The sequence below is a fragment of the Dendrobates tinctorius genome, unplaced genomic scaffold, assembly GCF_039654945.1.
Source record: "Dendrobates tinctorius isolate UK_male_01 unplaced genomic scaffold, ASM3965494v1 ptg000062l, whole genome shotgun sequence".
NCBI lineage: Eukaryota > Metazoa > Chordata > Amphibia > Anura > Dendrobatidae > Dendrobates > Dendrobates tinctorius.
The window spans coordinates 20,572,304-20,592,484 of NW_027361730.1; the positions used below are offsets into that span (position 1 = coordinate 20,572,304).

The following is a 20,181-nucleotide window of genomic DNA, read 5'->3' on the forward strand; positions in this document are numbered from 1 at the left end:
GTGTACGCTATCCATACATGTTATCCGGGGATACGGTACCCTTTCTCACCTTTGTGCAATCACGTGCAATCCATACTGGGCCTAAGACCGTCTGAGCCTGCCTCCTGATGTATAGACATATATTTTGAATGTGTACGCTATCCATACATGTTATGCGGGGATACGGTACCCTTTCTCACCTTTGTGCAATCACATGCAATCCATATTGGGCGTGAGAACGGCTGGCGAGCTGTTAAGCAAGGTACAGCACCTGTGGTTTGCACACGTAAGTTTTTCATTTTTTCAGGAATGACGGTTAGGCCTAATTCCGGAACTGCGGTCGACCTGCACTTACTGGGAAATCATCGTTCGCGGGTAATAATTGTAATCAGTGATCCCCATCACTAACGTTGTTTAGCGGGTTATCTGCACCTGTAAGTGACAAACGCTGGCCTTTTCAGTGTAGCGCACATGCAGCCACGGATATGTAAGGGCATGACACACCAGTTATTGGCCAATCTCATGTGCCAGAGCCTCACGTGTCCCTCTAGTAAGCCGGACTCGGACCGCGGGGCATGACGGAGTCTCGTTCGTTAACGGAATTAAGCTTGCAATGTGTGCTTCTTTTCTGTAGCTGGCATGGTTGAGGTTTCCCAGGTGGAGTCGAATTTAACTGTAGGCTCCACTCCTGGTGGTGCCCTTCTGGACATTCCTTTAAGGTTCAGCTTTGCAACCATACTGCCCACGTAAAACAAACACTTTGCCTTCATGAACGCTGTTTGGAGGGTCATGACTCGTGGGAATAACGCCGCCCAATCAGTTAACCTGCTAGAGAGATCCTTCGTTGCTCCCAAGCATGACATCACACTCCCTAGGAGGAAGGTAATGCCACTGTGGCGACCGTACTCCTGGGGGCGACACAAGTGCACTGATGCCCAGCCACTGCTCGATGAATCTGCTGGTACATTGACCCAGACCACTACATTCCCCTCGCATGCTACACGGCCTGAATCTGACCCTGATGAAACTCAGGTTACCCTTCGCATATACAGTTCCATCTTACACAGTGACAAAGAGGAAGCTGCAGATGAAAGTGCAGGTTCGGCCCACCCGCCATCAGACACACCACCGTACTATCAGGGGCCCTGTGCCAGTGCCGTCGCCAACGAGTGGGCCCCCCCTGCTTGCTCAGGATCACAGCACTTGCAAGGTTGAAATACTGTGCAGTGAGATGGAAGATGGGGACGACGAGGAGTCCAGACTAGTACAGGGATTCCCTAGCGAGGAGACTTATTTGATTGTTTTCAATGTTGGGACAGCAATTTTTGGGGAGCACTATACTCTGGAGAATGATAGATGGGGCCCACCATACACTGGAACATTCCAAAGGTGGACATCAGACACTGGAGCAGCATTTACAGGGCCCATTATACACTAGAGCATTAGAAATGGGGCCCATTATGTTTGGAGCATTATTTGGGCCCATAAGACAGTGGAGCTTCATCCATGGGGACCAACATATACTGTAGCATTATGTGGAGCTCATCATATACTGTTTCAAACATTATATGGGACCAATGATTCTGTATGGAGAAATAGATGGGCCTCGTCATGAGATGTAAAAAGTGAAGTATTTTTCATTGTACTATACCGCTATTTCTCTGCCGTATCGGAGCATGATGAGTTGTGGCATGTGTTAAAGGGGCGCTCTTTCGCCCAGGGCACATGAAAACCTGGAGCCAGCCCTACCCCCCCACAACTTTAGCCAAATAACCCCCATTTTTCAGTGCGTAACTTGTATTATGAAGTTAATTAAGGTTGACAAGCTTAAGTAAGAAGAATTGATGCTTTTGGCATTCAAATGGGCACTGTAGGTGTGTTTCCTGTCCTCCTCTCACTGCCGACTTTTATTCCCCATTGACTTACATTGGGTTTCGTGTTTCGGGACGACCCCGACTTTTCCCTATAATCGGCCGATCTTGCTCGACCCGACTTTTGGAAAAGTCGGGTTTCACGAAACGAAACTCGACCCTAAAAAACCAAAAGTCGCTCAACTCTAATGAAGGCTATATAATATGGGTGCATAGAGATTTCCCAGCTTGTCTCTTGGGGGATGTGTGAATAGTAGTGTAGCAGTAATCCAGCAGGTAGTATAACGTTATTTAAAAAGAAAAGCTCTACTGTGCCAGCAAGCACTACAAAACCAATCTGACGACAAAATAAGCACAAAAAGCGTCAGTGGGATAAGATCATAATAATATAACTAAATCTTACACTAAAATAATGCAAGAAGAAGGCATAGACCAGAATTACATATAAAATCTCAATTTATTATTCAAAAATTAAAATAGTAGCAAGACAAGGAAATTTCCCAAAAAATGCCAAGGTAAGTATTCACACTAGAGAAGTAAAAAACCGCGTATTATAATCTCCAAGGAACAAAAATAAGCGCTAAAAAATCTCTCTTTTTATTGGAAATAAATAATGCACTTAGTTCCTATTAGAGAAGCTAAATGACAGCTCATAATATATACATGAAAAATTATGTTTTTATATTAGTTGCAAGAAAAATGTGCACATTGTACATATAATATTATATAACATACAGTATATAACATGTAGCTACAAAGGGATATAAATATATAAAATTCTCACTGCATAATCCCTGTCCACAGACAGCATATTTAATGAACACTGCAACTGCTAGTATATAGTTATAAATATCAATTATATTTGCATAAAACTAATTTGTATACATTATAACTGTGTATTGTGAGAATATGCATATTAAACATAAAATGCTATCTGACAATAATAATATAATGGTAAGGAAGGGATATCATTATAATAGTTTGCTCAGTAACCATCCCAAAACTACACCTTCAATAAACACAGATACTCTCAATATACACTTGCAGATGCCAGCTAAATTGTATAAAACAGGATTGCACAGTACAATGTGATTGCGGCTGTCAAAAGAACTTACATGTAAGTAAACGCTGGTATTGCTAGTTTGCAGGTACCCCGGCTACCCCGACAGCGCCGTTTGGCTTCCTCAATAGGGGGCAACACTAACGCGTTTCGGTGCCATGCTGGAACTTTTTCAAGGTAAAAAACCCAGGTATCAAGTAATAGCCCAGACTGTATCCCCCATAGGGGGATTAACCCCTTCACGACCCAGCCTATTTTGACCTTAATGGCCTGGCCATTTTTGTGCATTTCTGACCAGTGTCCCTTTATGAGGTAATAACTCAGGAACGCTTCAACGCATCCTAGCGATTCTGAGATTGTTTTTTCGTGACATATTGGGCTTCATATTAGTGGTAAATTTAGGTTGAAAATTTTTGCGTTTATTTGTGAAAAAAATGGAAATTTGGCGAAAATTTCGCAATTTTCAAATTTTGAATTTTTATTCTGTTAAACCAGAGAGTTATGTGACACAAACTAGTTAATAAATAACATTTCCCACATGTCTACCTTACATCAGCACAATTTTGGAAACAAAATTTTATTTTTGTTAGGAAGTTATAAGGGTTAAAAGTTGACCAGTGATTCCTCATTTTTACAACAAAATTTACAAAACCATTTTTTTTAGGGATCACCTCACATTTGAAGTCACTTTGAGGGGTCTATATGGCAGAAAATACCCAAAGTGACACCATTCTAAAAACTGCACCCCTCAAGCTACTCAAAACTACATTCAAGAAGATTATTAACCCTTCAGGTGCTTCACAGGAAATAAAGCAACATGGAAGGAAAAATGGACACTTTAATTTTTCCAACAAGATTTTTTTTTAGCATCAATTTTTTTCATTTTTACATGGGCAACAGGATAAACTGGATCCTAAAATTTGTTGGGCAATTTCTCCTGAGTACATGGATACCTCATATGTAGTCATAATCCACTATTTGGGCGCACGGCAGGGCTCAGAAGGGAAGGAGCGCCATTTGACTTTTGAATGGAAAATTAGCTCCAATTGTTAGCGGACACCATGTCGTGTTTGGAGAGCCCCTGTGTGCCTAAACATTGGAGCTCCTCCACAAGTGACCCCATTTTGGAAACTAGACACCCCAAGGAAATTATCTAGATGCATAGTGAGCACTTTGAACCCCCAGGTACTTCACAAATTGATCTGTAAAAATGAAAAAGTACTTTTTTTTCACAAAAAATTTATTTTCGCCTACATTTTTTCATTTTTACATGGGCAACAGGATAAAATGGATCATAAAATTTGTTGGGCAATTTCTCCTGAGTACACCGATACCTAATATGTGGTCATAAAACACTGTTTGGGCGCACGGCAGGGCCCTGAAGGGAAGAAGCGCCGTTTGACTTTTAATGGAAAGTTAGTTCCAATCATTAGCGGACACCAGGTCGCTTATAGAAAGTATGTAGTGTACGTCAGGCTGGTGTATGTGGTATAGTATGCACCACACACACCAACCTGACATACACTACGCCACACACACCAACCTGCCACACTTCATTAGGTTGGTGTGTGTGGTGTAGTGTATGTCAGGCTGGTGTGTGGTGTAGTGTAGGTCAGGTTGGTGTGTGTGGTATAGTATACACCACACACACACCAACCTGACGTACACTACGCCACAAATACCAACCTGACACTACATCAGGTTGATGTGTGTGGTGTAGTGTATGTCAGGTTGGTGTGTGGTGTGGTGTAGTGTACGTCAAGTTGGTGTGTGTGGTATTGTATACACCACACACACACACACCAACCTGACGTACACTACGCTACACACACACACACACCAACCTGACGTAAACTATGCCACACACATCAACCTGACGTACACTACGCCACACATACCAACCTGACACTACATCAGGTTGGTGTGTGTGGCGCAGTGTACGTCAGGTTGGTGTGTGGTGTGGTGTACGTCAGGTTGGTGTGTGTGGTATTGTATACACCACACACACCAACCTGACGTACACTACGCCACACACACACACACCAACCTGACGTACACTACGCCACACATACCAACCTGACACTACATCAGGTTGGTGTGTGTGGCGTAGTGTACGTCAGGTTGGTGTGTGGTGTGGTGTAGTGTAGTGTAGTGTACGTCAGGTTGGGGCGTGTGGTATAGTATACACCACAAACACCAACCTGACGTACACTACGCCACACACACCAACCTGACGTACACTACGCCACACACACCAACCTGATACTACATCAGGTTGGTGTGTGTGGTGTAGTGTACGTCAGGTTGGTGTGTGGTGTAGTGTACGTCAGGCTGGTGTGGGTGAGTTCTGTAGTGGAGTGTCAGGATGTGTTTAGTCCATGGACGTGTGATGAATTCTGAAGCATTCATTCAAACACAGTCCAGGTTTGTCGGGACACGTTTCACATTGGAAACGAGTTTCCCTTCTTGTACCCCTTTTATAGCATACCCGGCACCTTTTTTTTTTTTCTCTCCTCACGGGGAAAATGTTGCCCTGGTACCATACGGGAAACTTGAGTTCCAGGGGTGCTGGGGCGCGCTCCGTCCTCCTCTCCAAAAATCATGGCCTTTATCACCGCCTCCTGGAACTCAAGGAAGGAGTGGTTCTGGCCTGCACATCGTGATAGCACGCATGCGTTATACAATGCCATTTGTGCGAGGTGCACAGCCAGTTTTTTGTACCACACCTTCGCCTTCCGCATGGCACTATAGGGCTGGAGGACTTAATCAGAAAGATCAAATCCCCTACGTGATGGTTGTACGCCAGGACACAGTCCAGTTTGTGGACCGGTGCTGGGGTACCTCGATGGTGGTGGCCGTGGTGCCGGGACCATGGATTGTGGTCAAGACAAAGACGTCTCTTTTGTCTTTGAACTTGACCACAAGCATGTTGCCGCTACATTGGGCTCGGGTCTCACCCTTTCGGAGAGGCTGCTCAATTAGCGGCAAAGGGGACCCCTCTGGTTTCTGCGAACGGTACCGCAAGCGACGGTAGCTCTGTTAGAGAGGGATTGAAATAGTGTGATGCTTCTATAAAAGTTATCAACGTACAGATGGTAACCTTTATCAAGCAGAGGGTGGACCAAATCCCACACTATTTCCCCACTCACCCACAGAGCAGGTGGACATTCTGGGGGCTGGATCCTACTGTCCTTTCCTTGGTAAACTCTAAAGCTGAGAGTGTACCCTGAGGTACTATCACACAGCTTGTAGAGTTTCATCCCGTACCTTACCCTTTTGCTGGGCAGGTACTGACAGAACTGAAGCCTCCCTTTGAAGTGGATGAGGGATTCATCCACACAAATTTCCCTTTCGGGAATGTTCACTTCAGCAAACTTGTTGCTGAAGTGTTCGATGACTGGCCGAATTTTGAACAGTCTATCAAGATTTGGGTCATCGCGGAGAAGGCTTTCAGTGTTGTCCCTGAAATGAAGAAATTTATGGATAGCCTCAAAACGTTTCCGAGTCATAACCATGCCAAATACTGGAGTTTGATATAAAATATCAGTACTCCAGTATTGGCAAATTTCTTGTTTCTTCACAATCCCCATGTGAAGGACCAGTCCCCAATATTTAATCATTTCTACAGAGTTAACGGGACTCCAAGTAGAGAATGAAGAAATTGGGTGTTCGGCCAAAAATTGTTGGGCGTACAAGTTTGTTTGCTCCACCATGAGACTGACGATTGACTCCGAGAAAAAGACTTTGAAAAAGTCTATTTCCCTGAAGTTGGCAGTCTCAAACTGGATTCCTGATTGGGGAACGAAATCAGGAATCCGTGGAGCAAAATTTTCAGGGACGGGGGTCCAGGAGGGAGACCTAGTGCTAGGTTGGGCGTGACTAGCACTAGGTTGGGGGAAACTCACATTTGGCTGTGGGACTTCCTCCAAGGTCTCCAACTCTTCCTCTAAGGCCTCCGACATCTCGGTGGTGGCAAGTCTGTGTCGCTGGAAGAGGAAGAGTGGGAGGAATATAGAAAGGTGGGGTCCCCTCTCTCAGTATCAGAGGCAATAATTTCATATGCCTCCTCAACTGAGTAGACCCTTTGGGACTGGGATGAGTGGGATGAGCGGGACATTGTGAGTGTGGTGTGTGTGCGTGTGTAAAAAACCTTTATTAAAGTGTGTGTGTGCGTGTGTGTGTGTGTATGTGCGAGTGTTTGGTGAAACTTTTTAATGGAGGAATGGGCTGTCAGGAGGGGACTATCAGGCGTGCGGGGGGCATGAGGGGACTGTCAGGCGCGCGGGGGGCAGGAGGGGACTGAGGAGATGGAAGTGGAGATGGAACCAGTGGCAGCAGCAGGGGGGTGATCACTGGGGCTGGGGGATGGTCACCGGGGGCAGAAAGGGGCTGTCAGGCGCAGGAGGGCACTGAGGAGAATTAGGTGGAGGTGGAACCAGTGGCGGCAGCAACAGTGGGGATGATCAGGGGTGCAGGGGGATGATCAGGGGTGCAGGGGAATGATCACCAGGGGCAAAAGGAGGCTGCCAGGCGTGGGGCGGGCAGGAGGTGGCTGAGGAGATGGAGGTGGATATAAAAAACAGCAGCAGCGGTTAATAAGGGGGGCAGGGGTTGATCATGGGGGGCAGAGGTTGATAGGGGTGATCACTAGGGCTGGGGGGTGATCACGGGGGGCAGGAGGGGACTGTTAGGCACAGGAGGCGGCTGAGGAGCCTGCAGCAGCAGGGGGAATGATCAGGGGTGCTGAGGAATGATCTGGGTGCTGGGCGATCACCAGGGGCAGAGGGGGGCTGTCAGGCACGGGGGGGGCCAGGAGGTGGCTGAGGAGATAAGGAAATAAAAACCTGCAGCAGCAGGGGTTAATGAGGGTGATCACTGGGGCTGAGTGGTGATCACGGGGGCACAGGAGGGGGCTCTCAGGCACAGGAGGCAGTAGGTGGCTGAAGAGCTGGCAGAGCTGGAAACAGCAGGTGGATGATCAGGGTGCTGGGGGAGATCGGGGGTGCTGGGGGAGGATCAAGGGAGCAGGAGATGATCAGGCGGCGGGGCAGAGATATAAACTACCGGAGGGCAGTGGTGGCAGCGGCAGCATGGCAGAAAAATATACTACCGGAGGGCATTGGTGGCAGCCGCGATGACAGCGGCGGCGGTGAAAGCGGCGGCAGCGGTGGTGATCGCAGGTCAGGGCGGCAGTCAGGCACCTCGTTCCTCAGCTTCCACGGATGGGATGAAGTTGAGGAACGAGGCAGCCATGATTTTATTCCGCGAAGCCACCCGCCCGGGTCAAGTCTAGGTCCCCCTGTAACTGCGGGTCGGGTGAACTTTCATTGAACCCGCTCACCTGACCCGCAGGAGGGAGATCTTTTCATGATGCCACATAGGCGTCATGGGTCGTTTTGGCACGACTTTTCATGACGCCTATGTGGCGTCAAAGGTCGTGAAGGGGTTAAGGGGAGGGCTGCATGACTCAGGAGGTCTGCTAGGCCATATTTTGTGGTGGTAAGGGGTTAAGATGAGGAACAGAGTTTGGGTATTAATTTATGGGGGAGGAGTATAAGGTCAGGGGGATAATGTGTGATTATTTGACTGGCTAGTGGTAGGTATCACTGTGGGGGGTACATAAGGTGAGGGGCAGTTGGGGGTAGTTCACTCAGGATAGTGTTAGAGTACCTTGAATATCCTGCCCGCCCGCCCTACTTGCTTTGCAATCTTGCATATTTAAGTTATTTATTAAATTGTCACAGGAGTTGGTAGAAAAAGGAGGAGCGTTTTGAAGGATGTTGCTTACACCAAAGGAGGACAGGGAAGCCCACTGCAGGGATAGGTGACTACCATCGGTGTTAAGCGGGTGTTAAAATTGAAAACTGGTCCGTACTGAGAGAGGTCTCAACGTGACAATTTTTGGTATGGGCAAAAGGCAGCTGAGTCCCCCTGGGCCAGTTGCGGTGCAGCTGGGGGTAGCATGGTGGAGCTGTTTGTTGCAGTCTTCAATTCCCCTCCTCCTTTTCAGAGTCAAGTTAATGTGGTTTAATGTTATTTAGGTTTATATGTTATTCAATAAATGAGGCTGCTGCGGCCATTATATCCAATGTCACGCAGTGTGGTGTTTTTTTATTTATAGTTAAGTGGGGGGTTTCAGTGGGCTATGTATAGAAGACCGTATAGTCATACACTACGAAGTCATGATTTCTGCATTAAAGTGAAAAGAATATATTTTCCATCAGCCACAGGGCTGCAGCCATGCATCCTAAGGCTATTATAGGTGTTGTGTCCTTACACAACCACCCCAGGTGAGCACTACCACTACTCACACTTTCTCTTGTGGTATTGCCCTTTTGTGCTCTTCTGTTCCAACCAGACGTCAGCAGATTCCCTTTATGTTGGAATATGTTTGGTGCAACAACTCCTTTCCTGTCTAAGTGTGTTTAGTTGATAAGTTTGTATGCTGTTCATAAAGTTAGAACAAAAAGAAAACTCCCAGAGGCTCACACAGGGAGAGCATATGACTGTATTTCCTGTTTTCCCGTGTCTGTGTATGAGAGAAGCAGCCTGCAGTAGATGCTGCACAGATAGAGACACACAAATGATTTACTCCTGACCTATTAAGCTTATCATATATTGTTCCTGAATAAAGAAGCTCTGTTGTCACACGCTTTGAGAGTATCCTGAATAATCCGCTGCCAACACTTCAGCGTCTCTATTGTAGAGTGAATAAACAGCCTAATTTCTTGCAGAGTTGTAATTAGATGAGCATCTACTCACATAGGACTGCACTTACAGTATATAGCTATAATCCTGTCTGCAATTTGACCATCTGCTGTGTTTTATGTAAACTCAGGCCATTTCTAGGACCATGAACTGCTGTGTGTGGGCATATCCAATGGTCCCAATAACTGAATCATCAGAAATCTGCAGTCATCTCTGGATATGACAGGCACAATCCCTGAAGCTGTATCACACTGAGCTTTATGATAGGTTTTATAAAATAAGTTAGCAGAAAAGGGAATTTCCAGCCTTAGAAAGTAAGTAGGTGTTATGGGGAAATCCCTTCTGTCATTTTTTGTGAATGGCTGGGCTCCCATGATAAATTCAGCTGCAGCTTCTTTTCATTGTGACGTATTACATTTCTAGGGTCTAGCACATACCAAAGCAGCGTCTTGTATCACATGTCAGACAGGATTATGTCAGGTTACCCGTCTCTGGTTTATAGAATAACACGAGATACTTTGTTATTACATATGGCAATTGACATATTGTACAATCTACTTTTTTTTTTTAGTAAAGCCAACGGCAGATAAATACAACTCTATGCATACTGCATAACTGAAAATAAAAAAAAGATCTCAGCTGCATACCGTCAATGTGGTGTGAAAAAAAAACAAACTTCATTCGTCCATTTTGTAAATTTTGTATGAATATTTGGAGAGATGGTGTGAGTGGATTCGCAGGATAGGGCCCAGTGGCCATGTCAGTGTCTACAGATCTTCTTTTGAATAGCCCCCGTGTTGCGAAGTCACATGTGCGTCATGTCACATCAATGACATTGTGTTAGGCCAGCTAATCGAAATAAGAGCATATGGATGCAATCAGGTAACAAGCGGTTCTCAGGGCTCCTGTCCAATGGCCACGGATTACCAAAGAGGATCCTAGACCGGGTCTTGTGAATGGTTCTTCAACTTTTCTAACCATGTGATGAGGCAGCCGATTCATCGGTCACTCTATAGGACTGCAGACTTGTGAATCTTCGCAGCACACACAGTGCTTGCACTGCGAAGAGTCACAAATTTCAGTCACAAAGAGTGAGTGCAGACTTGTCCCTTTAGGCTGAGGTCACACTTGCGAGTGCAATGCGAGAAAATTGCGCAAGTCTCTCACCTCAGTGCCCGGCACTGCCATCAGCGGTTCGGACCAGAGCGGTCAGTTGCATAGAAAGACATGCAGCCGCACACTCCGGTCCTGAGTGCTGGCGGCAGTGCTGGCTACTGATGCGAGAGACTCTTGTGAGTTTGCACTCAAAAGTGTGACCCCGGCATTAAAGGGAGACTGTCAGTAGGTTTTTGATATGTAATCCAAGAGCAGCATAATGTAGGGGTCAGAGAGCCTGATTCTGGCACTGTACGTCTTACTGGACTGCTAGTTACAGTTTGGATAGAATCCCTGATTTCTCTGCTGTAGATGTAGCAGTGGTCAGAATGCTGAGCTGTATATCACCTCGCCCACACCCCTGATTGGCAGCTTTCTGTGTACACTGAGCATTGTCATAAAACTTCCCATTCAGTGGCAATGCAATATTACAAAAATTAGCCTGACTGGCCTGCACGTGAGACCAAGTCCTCGATTAATAATCTCCTGCTCATAAAATACTAATTGTATTGAAACTGCAGTAAACAGACTGGTGGCCTGCAAGGGCAGGGCCCTCTCCTTCCTGTACCAGTCTGGATCATTGTTAGTTTGTTCCCCAAATTTTATCTTTGTGTTTTGCATGTAACTCATTCCCATGTGCAGCACCATGGAATCAATGGTGCTCTAAAAATAAATAATAATAATACTTGGAATCAGGCTCCCTGCCCCTATATTATACTGCCCTCAGATTACAAAACAAAGCTAGTTGGGCCTTTAGAAATAAATAGTAATAATATACGTAGAAGAACCATGTAGCGGGCACCCCAGGGGGCATCTGATTTATGCTTATAATAACTATTCATTTTGGTATGAAAAAGATAAAGCTAAAATCATGATAGCTGAGGTTTTTATACTGTTCCTGGGTGTATTCAATGATAAAAACACTTATTTTGTTATTTCATGATAAAAATGACTATTTCATTGCATAAACAAAAAATGTGTGCATATAAAACAAATAAAAAAGCCAAGAAGCCAGCGCTGCCTATGGTGAGACCGCAATACATAAAGTGCACATGCACATATTGATTTCTAACTGTACTTTAAAATAAGACATTTAGCAAACAATTGATCAATTCTTTGAGCCACCCCGCCACGCCAAGGCATTCTCATATGGGGCAGTCCTACTCTACGTTTTTTATATACGCTGTATCATTATGGCCTCCTAAATGTATTAAAAGCAAGACTATGTTACATGTAAACGTACCTGAAGCATTTCTGAATCACTCCCATGGCGCCAGAAGGGCAAGCGCAGATAAAGGCTAACCAGGTACGGACAAAACATTTCAGATCTGGTCTCCACACTGCCAGACCAGCAACCATGGATGAAGGGTGAAACAGGCCCAGACACAGGTGCATAATCAAATAGAGCCTAAGCATCTCTACGTAAAGAAGACTCCTTGAGACCATTATATCTTGGCTTATTGCAATTGTGTACGTATGACATGGAGATGGATATTGGGGTTAACTTCACTCACATGAGAAAATGTAGCTTTTGAACGCTGTTAAGCTACAATGTACATCACTTTGTTATTCATTACTGCCCAATGTAAAGTATATTGCACCTCTGCCACCCATACCCTCTGTACCACACAGGTACACACACTGACATTAGACTGTAGCAATAACTAACGCAGCCTTAAACCCCAGACTCGTCTTAGTGACACTCCCGCTGACTGCTCTACTACCTTCCTGCACTTTGATCAGTTCCTTGTATCCAGTGGTGGAGCCTGGTGCTCACATCTGGACACAGCCGTCCACTTTGCCTATAGTCCCTCTGATTTACGTTTTTCACAGGTTATTAACGTTTCCTTTACGCAGCCAGATATCACATATTTATAGGGCAGGGTAGTAACTGCTATTAATGGGGACTCAGCTTCAGCCCTTGCGCTTGACCTCACCCACCTGTTACCTGACCTTTCATTGTCCTCTTTGTCCCTGACTTCAGACCAATAGGTGCGAGAGGAGATTTGACAAAAGATCACTGTACTCACTCAGAAGGTTCCAGCAGGCAGCTCATGGTGACACTTCCAGCACGATACTTCCTTGTCTGGTTGCTTATTAGGAAAAATAAGCAGCAGACGCAGCCAATGAAAAAGGAGGCGAAAGTGAAACGAGAGAAGAAACAGGCATGTGACACCGCGTGAAGTCCCTGCAGAAGCGTAGTAGAATGTGACATTATGGCACCTGTATGTGGAGCAGCAGCCACGACATCACACACTATACAGTATATAATGTTACACGCCACTTATGCAGCCACACATGCTTATGCTATTGTCTTTTTGTGTGCACTCAGGACTTTAACCCCCTAAGGTATTTTGCTATATTACAGTATATCCTCTTTTATATCTCTCTTTGCACTTTTTATCTATGGGACTTCTATGATCCCAATAATTTAAAGACACCTTATGATATACTTTGTGATTTTGCACTTGGCACTTTAACTTTTTATATATAATAGATTTCTTTCAATTGCTATTTTTTGCACATGGAATGTTTACATATTTAATAGTTTTTGCACTTTATATTCTGGCATAGAATCATAGAATCGTAGAGTTGGAAAGGACCTCCTGGGCCATGTGGTCCAACCCCCTGCTCAAATCAGGATTTGCTAAATCATCCTAGTCAGATGTCTGTCCAGTCTCTGTTTGAAGACTTCTATTGAAGGAGAACTCACCATTTCTCGTGGCAGCCTGTTCCACTCATTGATCACTCTGTCAAAAAGTTTTTTCTAATATCTAATCTGTGTCTCCTCCCATTCAGTTTCATCCCATTGCTTCTAGTCTTTCCTTGTGCAAATGAGAATAAAGATGATCCTTCTACAATGTGACAGCCCTTTAGATATTTGTAGACAGCAAATGATTTAATTGTCCAGAGGTGTTTTTATACCAATGTGTATTAGCTTTGTGGGCTATAATACAGTATATATCTATTTAGTACCATATATTTTCATGGTTTATCCTGTATTGTGCACATACTGGTTTTTAGTTATTAATTTTTATGTCATCTTTCCATTATACCTATATACTAATTTGAATAAATATTATTATATATATTTCTTGTCTGGTATTCTCTTTCTTTATCCTGTTTTGGTATTGGGCTTCATTCCGAAATCACTATTTAGGGCTCACTCACACTACCGCATGTGATGGTTTATCGGTTGTGAAACATTGGACTGCACTCCGATCATCGCGGACGCTGGCAGTGGAGGACATGGAGAAGTTACTTTCTCCGTCTCCTCCACACCTTTGCTGTGATTCTCTCATGCCAGAGGATCGGAGCTCAGAGCACTGAAACACGGATCAAATTCGGATAGAGTTTGAGCTGAGTGTCATTCGCATGATCAGTCCAATTCTCTCACATGTGAGAACCTACGCTGTGATCCCAGCCTTAAACTGAGCCCATAGTCACTCCAATTCAAGTCTATCGATGCGTGCAAAACATCGGACTGCACTCAGATGTCATCCAAGTGCAGTCTGATATACGCTGAGACAGGCAGTGGAGAAATTAGTCTCTCCTTCTCATCACCTGTGATCCGATTCTCACATGCGAGAGGATCTGAGCACAGAGCACTGACACTCGGATCACATGCGATACGCTAATGTGATCCTGGCCTAATGATGGCCTGACTAGATTCAGCTAATTAGCCATCTGGATGGTGTTCACCAGAAAATAGTCCAATAGTAATGTAAGGAGAAATTGGGGCACTCACCACATTGTCGCCACAATCTCTGCTTGGAACCACAAATAAAGCTTAATTTAACACACAGCGGTGAGTGGCTCATTTTCTCCTTACAGTAAAATTTGCAATGTTTTACAGTAGCAGCATAAGCAATGATATTTCTGAAATCTCACGCGCACGCTGCATTTTTTTCAATGTACATTTTTCCCAGGATATAGCATGTCAATTCTATCAGTGTTTCACCCATTAAAATGAATAGGTAAAAAATGCAATTAAAATGCACGTGTAAAAACTTGACAAAAACACAGGTACCGTACTCTAGTTTGTGGTGCAGAAAAAAAACGCTGCAAAAACTCAACATGCGAACATAGCCTGAAAGCAGAAGCTGGTGTTTGTGCTTACAGACCGCTGTCCTCTATGCTGCATCCATGCAATCATCCACCCAATCCTCCTCACATTAGCCTGCACCAGAGGACCCAGCAGCACCTGCAGATATTCCTGTGAGCATACACGCTGGCACTAGTTGTGACGCTGTGAGCACACATGCCAGAGCATTTTTTTTCATGAAGTGTCAATCAGTATAGAGCGAAGAGGCCATTTATGCATATTGTGGTGGCAGAATGGTGCCCAAATTCTCTTGGCCACACCAAAGGTGCACCAAGCACCCAATTTGCAAATCAAATGGAATGTTTTTTTTCTTTGGCACAACAATGGTAAAGACATTTACTACAACAAAAGTATTGTTTTTATTGGGGCTTAGTTTAAATAGCAATTTTTTTTAATGACAAACTTAGCTAAACTTAAGGGTATGTGCACACATTGCAGATTTTTCTGCCCGGATTTTGCTAAATCCGCAGGTAAAATGACCTGCGTTTTACCTGCGGATTTAGTGCAGATTTTTTTCTGCAGATTTCGCCTGCTTTTATACACTTGCGGACTCCTATAATGGAAGAGGTGTAAAACGCTGCGGAATCCACAAAAAGAATTGACATGCTGCGGAAATGAACCCGCAGCTTTTATGCTGCGGATTGTTCCGCAGCATGTGCACAGCGTTTGTCATTTTAGATAGACTTTAATGGTACTGTACAACGCAGGAGAATCTGCAGCGGATCCGCAGGGCCAAATCCACTGCGGATCCGCAGCAGAATCCGTAGCGTGTGCACACACCCTTACATTTCCATAGGTTTCCTGAACTTTATGGGGAATTTAGTGTTTTTCCTTACTTATGATGTAAGAGTGAATGCCGATTGATAAGCAAACAGATCCCTTGTATCCCTGTAGTAATTTTATTCTGCATTTTACTGCATGGATTTAGTCTCTGTGGTTCCCCTTTTAGAAATCGGAGTCTATCTGTGTGAAAGGCGTTTTACTCTGGGGAAAGAAGACTTCCTGTCTCACTGTCGCTTCCTTTTTCTCTCACCAGAAGAAATGGCAGAAATGTGTCTCTGCCATGCACAATCACCTATCACCTTTCTTTTATTGGGCAGCTGTTTATTACAATATAAAAGGCAAAACGTAGGTTTCCTTTTCTTTACTGACCTAAATTGCTCTTCTCGTTTTTCATGCAGCACAAAAAGGTTCTCAAATAACACATAGCCAAAGGATTAGTACTCTTTATCTACAAACAGACTTCTATGTGGCCAATGATAAACAAAGGACTTCTTATTTATAAAGGTATTTCCCTTCTGAAAGGTGTATAATTATCAATAAATATGATACATGGTATACTGAGTAACACGTGTCATCTGTATGCACCACCACACTACTAGTGTTATCCCTTCCAACCTTTGAAAAGCAGAAATAGTGCTAAATCATACGCCGCGCTAAGCATGCCACAGCAAATGTTGACCATATCCCTGGACAAACCTATTTCTTTCCACCTTGGCAGGAGGAGATGTCAGAGGGGCGGTGATAGTGAAGGGACATTCAGATGCCTGAGACTGCAGTGCAAATACCAAAATCCAGGCCTGTCCGCTGTATCTGGGAGGTGAGAGGATTGATTCACTGGTCTCTGGTCCAGCGTCCAGGTCACTGGTATCTGGCAGCTAGATGAGAGACTGCAAATTTCTTGCCTTTGGCATCCCTGGCTTGGCTTTTGATTAGCCAGGGCTGGTGCTAAGTCATCTGTGCGTCCTGCTCCTCTCCAGTTTGGACCTGTGGATTTATTTTTTGCTAATTCATTCATTCAGTTATATCTGCCAGAACATTCTCATATTTATGTAGCTTCACTATACAACTGCAATACCATGTACTATTTGGTGTGCAGAAGTTCCACTCCGCCATCGCAGTGACAAAAAGAAAAGAAAGTTTGTGATGCCAGGGTGCACTTAATTAATATCTGCTTCCTAGTAGCATGGTGTAATGTGGTGCACTCCAAATAGTCCAGAAAACAGAGAGACCTTATGGGCAGTTGATAACATTTACTTGTTGCCAGAATTCACCGGTACACCCAAATTAATGATGCATGAACACAGACTCAATTCTTATGCAGCAATCACAGTTACTTCTCCATATAGTAATGCAGATATATATCAGGAGCAGTGATTCCTGAGCTTCACTTTCTGCTTGCTTACACAATCCATATCACACTACTGCTGCAGGTGAAGCTGTGGTTCCTCATACATAGGAACTACTGCAGCTCCTCTATGTGCTCTTTCAGCCTGTCCAGGAAGACTTACACAAAATGTCTCCTGCCCTTCACTCCTAGGCCCAGCATCCTGTCATGTGGTTTAATCATGTGACTTTATGGTCATATATAGAAAGTCTCTCTGCTTTATTAACTCCCATCAACCTCCTAGTGGCAGAGACAAACATCTCAGGAGGTACCCATTTGTCAAGGGGTACCTCATCTGGAACGGCATTCTCTGCAGGATTCTTCCTGGGATCAGCTCTGAAGTCATCTTGTGGATGTTTGGCGATGTCATCTCCACCGTCATCTCTTGAGGGATCTCAGATATCATCTGTCAGGCAAAGCTTGAACTGGCTGTGGTATACCACCTTGGTTGTCTCTTAATTCTCTTTAGAGATTTTGTAGATTTCTTCACCAGGTAGAGGCAGGTCCAGCATTAGTGGTAGGCAGATCAGGCAGCTGCCTAGGGACTCCGCTCCTCCTAGGGCCACCAGTCGATGGCGTGCCGCTATGGGGCCGTAAGAGGGGCCTGGCGCCGCTCCCCCCTGCATCACGCATTCAACTTATCGGCATTATAGATGCCGATAGAGTTGAAAGCAGTGATGGAGGAGAGAGCATCAGATGACACTCCCTCTTCCATCACTTCCCCTCTGCCTCTGACTCAGCGTGTGCCAGCAGTGGAGCTGATGTGAGGCTCTGCAGAAGCCAGAGCAGCGGGGGAACGAGGAGGCGAGGTAAGTATTGTGTGTGTATGCTTTATAGTGTGTGTATGTGTACAAGGAGGAGAGGTAAGTAGTGTGTGTGTGGGCTGCATTATACTGTGTGAGGGGTACATTACACTGCGTGTGTGTAGGGAATGCATTATACTGTGTGTGGGGGTGGGCTGCATTATACTGTGTGTGGAGGGCTGCATTATACTGTGTAGGAGGCAACATCATACTGTGTGTGTGTGTGGTGGCTGCATTATACTATGTGTGGGGGGCTGCATTATACTGTGTGTGTGAGCTTCATTAAACTGTGTGTGGGGGCTGCATTATACTGTGTGTGTGTTTGTGGGTGGCTGAATTATACTGTGTGAGGGGAGCTCCATTATAATCTGAGCGGGGCTGCATTATACTCTGAGGAGGCTGCATTATTTTCTGGGGAGGCCGCATTATACTGTGTGTGGAGCTGTATTATACTCTGAGGGGGATGCATTATACTCAGAAGGGGGCTACATTATACTCTGCATTATAATCAATGAGAGGGCTGCATTATACTCTGAGGGGGCTGAATTATGCTCTGAAGGGGCTGCATTATGCTCTATGAGGAGGGCTGCATTATGTTTTGAGGGGGGCTGCATTGTACTCTGAAGGGGGCTGCAGTATACGCTCATGGGGGCTGCAGTATACTCTGAGGGGTGCTGCAGTATAATCTTGACAGGGCTGAATTATACTCTGAGGGGGCTAAATTATGCTCTGAAGGGGCTGCATTATGCTCTGTGAGGAGGGCTGCATTATGTTTTGAGGGGGGCTGCATTGTACTCTGAAGGGGGCTGCAGTATACGCTCATGGGGGCTTCAGTATACTCTGAGAGGTGCTGCAGTATAATCTTGACAGGGCTGCATTATATTTTGAGGGGGCTGCAGTATAATCTATCAAGGACCGTGGTCAGTGCATTATACTGTATGTAATATATGGGACCTGAATTATACTGTATCGAGGACTATCTGTCCTCATCATTCTTCCTCAGCTGGTGTAAAGAGGCCGGGAAACAAGGGCCAAACGTCTTCAATATTGTAGATAGCTCTCGTTTAACGACCTGAACTCAGTGCATGTAAATGCAACAGAAATGTTTCTGTGTGATGGTGCAATATGTGAGCATTTGGGGCCCCACTTTGTCTAAAACCGGCCCTTGGTAGTGCGATAGCTCAAATGATATATAGGCAAGTCTCCCACTTATCATCTAGCTTGCTGGTTCGATGATTCTTTTTAAGAAAGACTCAATCTCCAACTATCAGGGGTTTTGCTTTGGCCAATTTTTACTCTATTTTCCCAATAATCTTGCTGGGGAACAGCTTGTACGTTGTTGGCAATAACATTATTCGAGGCTTCTGAAAGGTGCATTAACAGGTCAGGATTCCAGTATTGTGCATAATAGGAGCCTTGGATAGTGGTGACACTTGTCAGACTGTGTCAAGTTAAGCTGAAAAAGGAATTCCATCGATTTCTATGGTGATAACAGAACATCTGTCAATGTATCTAGGGACCAATTTTTGATGGTCTGGACGTAGGCATTCTCCTACTGAGCGTTGGTCCTTGTATACATACATGTGTCTCCCCCCTGAATACAGTTATGTAAGTAACCATTAAAAATATAAAGTGATAAGCAGCACTGTTCCCTCAATTAACTATAATCTCTGATTCCCAATATTATAAATTATTCAGTCTGTGACTCTCCCCAATTAAGGCTGGTTTCTCATTTGCGTATATGTGCGCAGCGCAGTGTTTGATCCGCATAGATCAGCATGCGTCTTGCGTACCTACCTTTAACATTGTGTACGCAGGGACATGTGTTTGCATCAGTTTGCATGCAGATGTGTATGCATGCGTCATTTCGCGGTGTGCGCCCGGGTCCAGCGAACGCAACATGTTGCATTTTTTGAGGTGTCAATCATGCGCATTACTATTAATGGGAATGCGTTGGTACGCAAGGACATGCATACACATGCGTTTGATATGCATGCGTACATCAGAATGAGAAGGTCCAGGAAATGGTTTCATCCACCCCTAAAACAAAGCTGTATAAAAGGAAGTGTGGAAACTGCAAGACCATTACTTTCAAGACTCTGGATTTGACAACAACACTGGCTATGTAAGTATAGAACCTTTGCAAACGGCTGTCCTTGTCACTGCAGTCTGTACTTTGTACTAATTTTTTTTTCTGTTCCTTTTAGACTGGTTGTCTCCTGGTGCTTCTGTCTGTCCTGGTGCTGCCGTCTGGCCCTGTCCTGTGCTGACTGCTGTGCTGTTGGACTACTGCCTGTAATGTAAGTATTGGTGTCCATTTTTTTTTCTACATT

The 20,181-nt window shown here is 44.8% G+C and overlaps 1 protein-coding gene across 2 annotated transcripts in view; it reads right to left on the reverse strand.

The window, feature by feature from the left end:
- The window catches only part of LOC141092980 (mucosa-associated lymphoid tissue lymphoma translocation protein 1-like), a 102,203-nt gene extending 85,704 nt beyond the window's left edge, over window positions 1–16,499 (reverse strand). Inside the window, exon 1 of one of the 2 annotated variants that reach the window (XM_073579365.1) lies at window positions 16,358–16,499. The gene's annotated coding sequence lies outside the window, so the exon portion shown is untranslated. Of the gene's footprint in view, window positions 1–12,803; window positions 12,943–16,357 lie in introns of those variants that run through there. The other variant, XM_073579364.1, reaches the window with a different exon arrangement.
- Window positions 16,500–20,181: the final 3,682 nt, after the last annotated feature.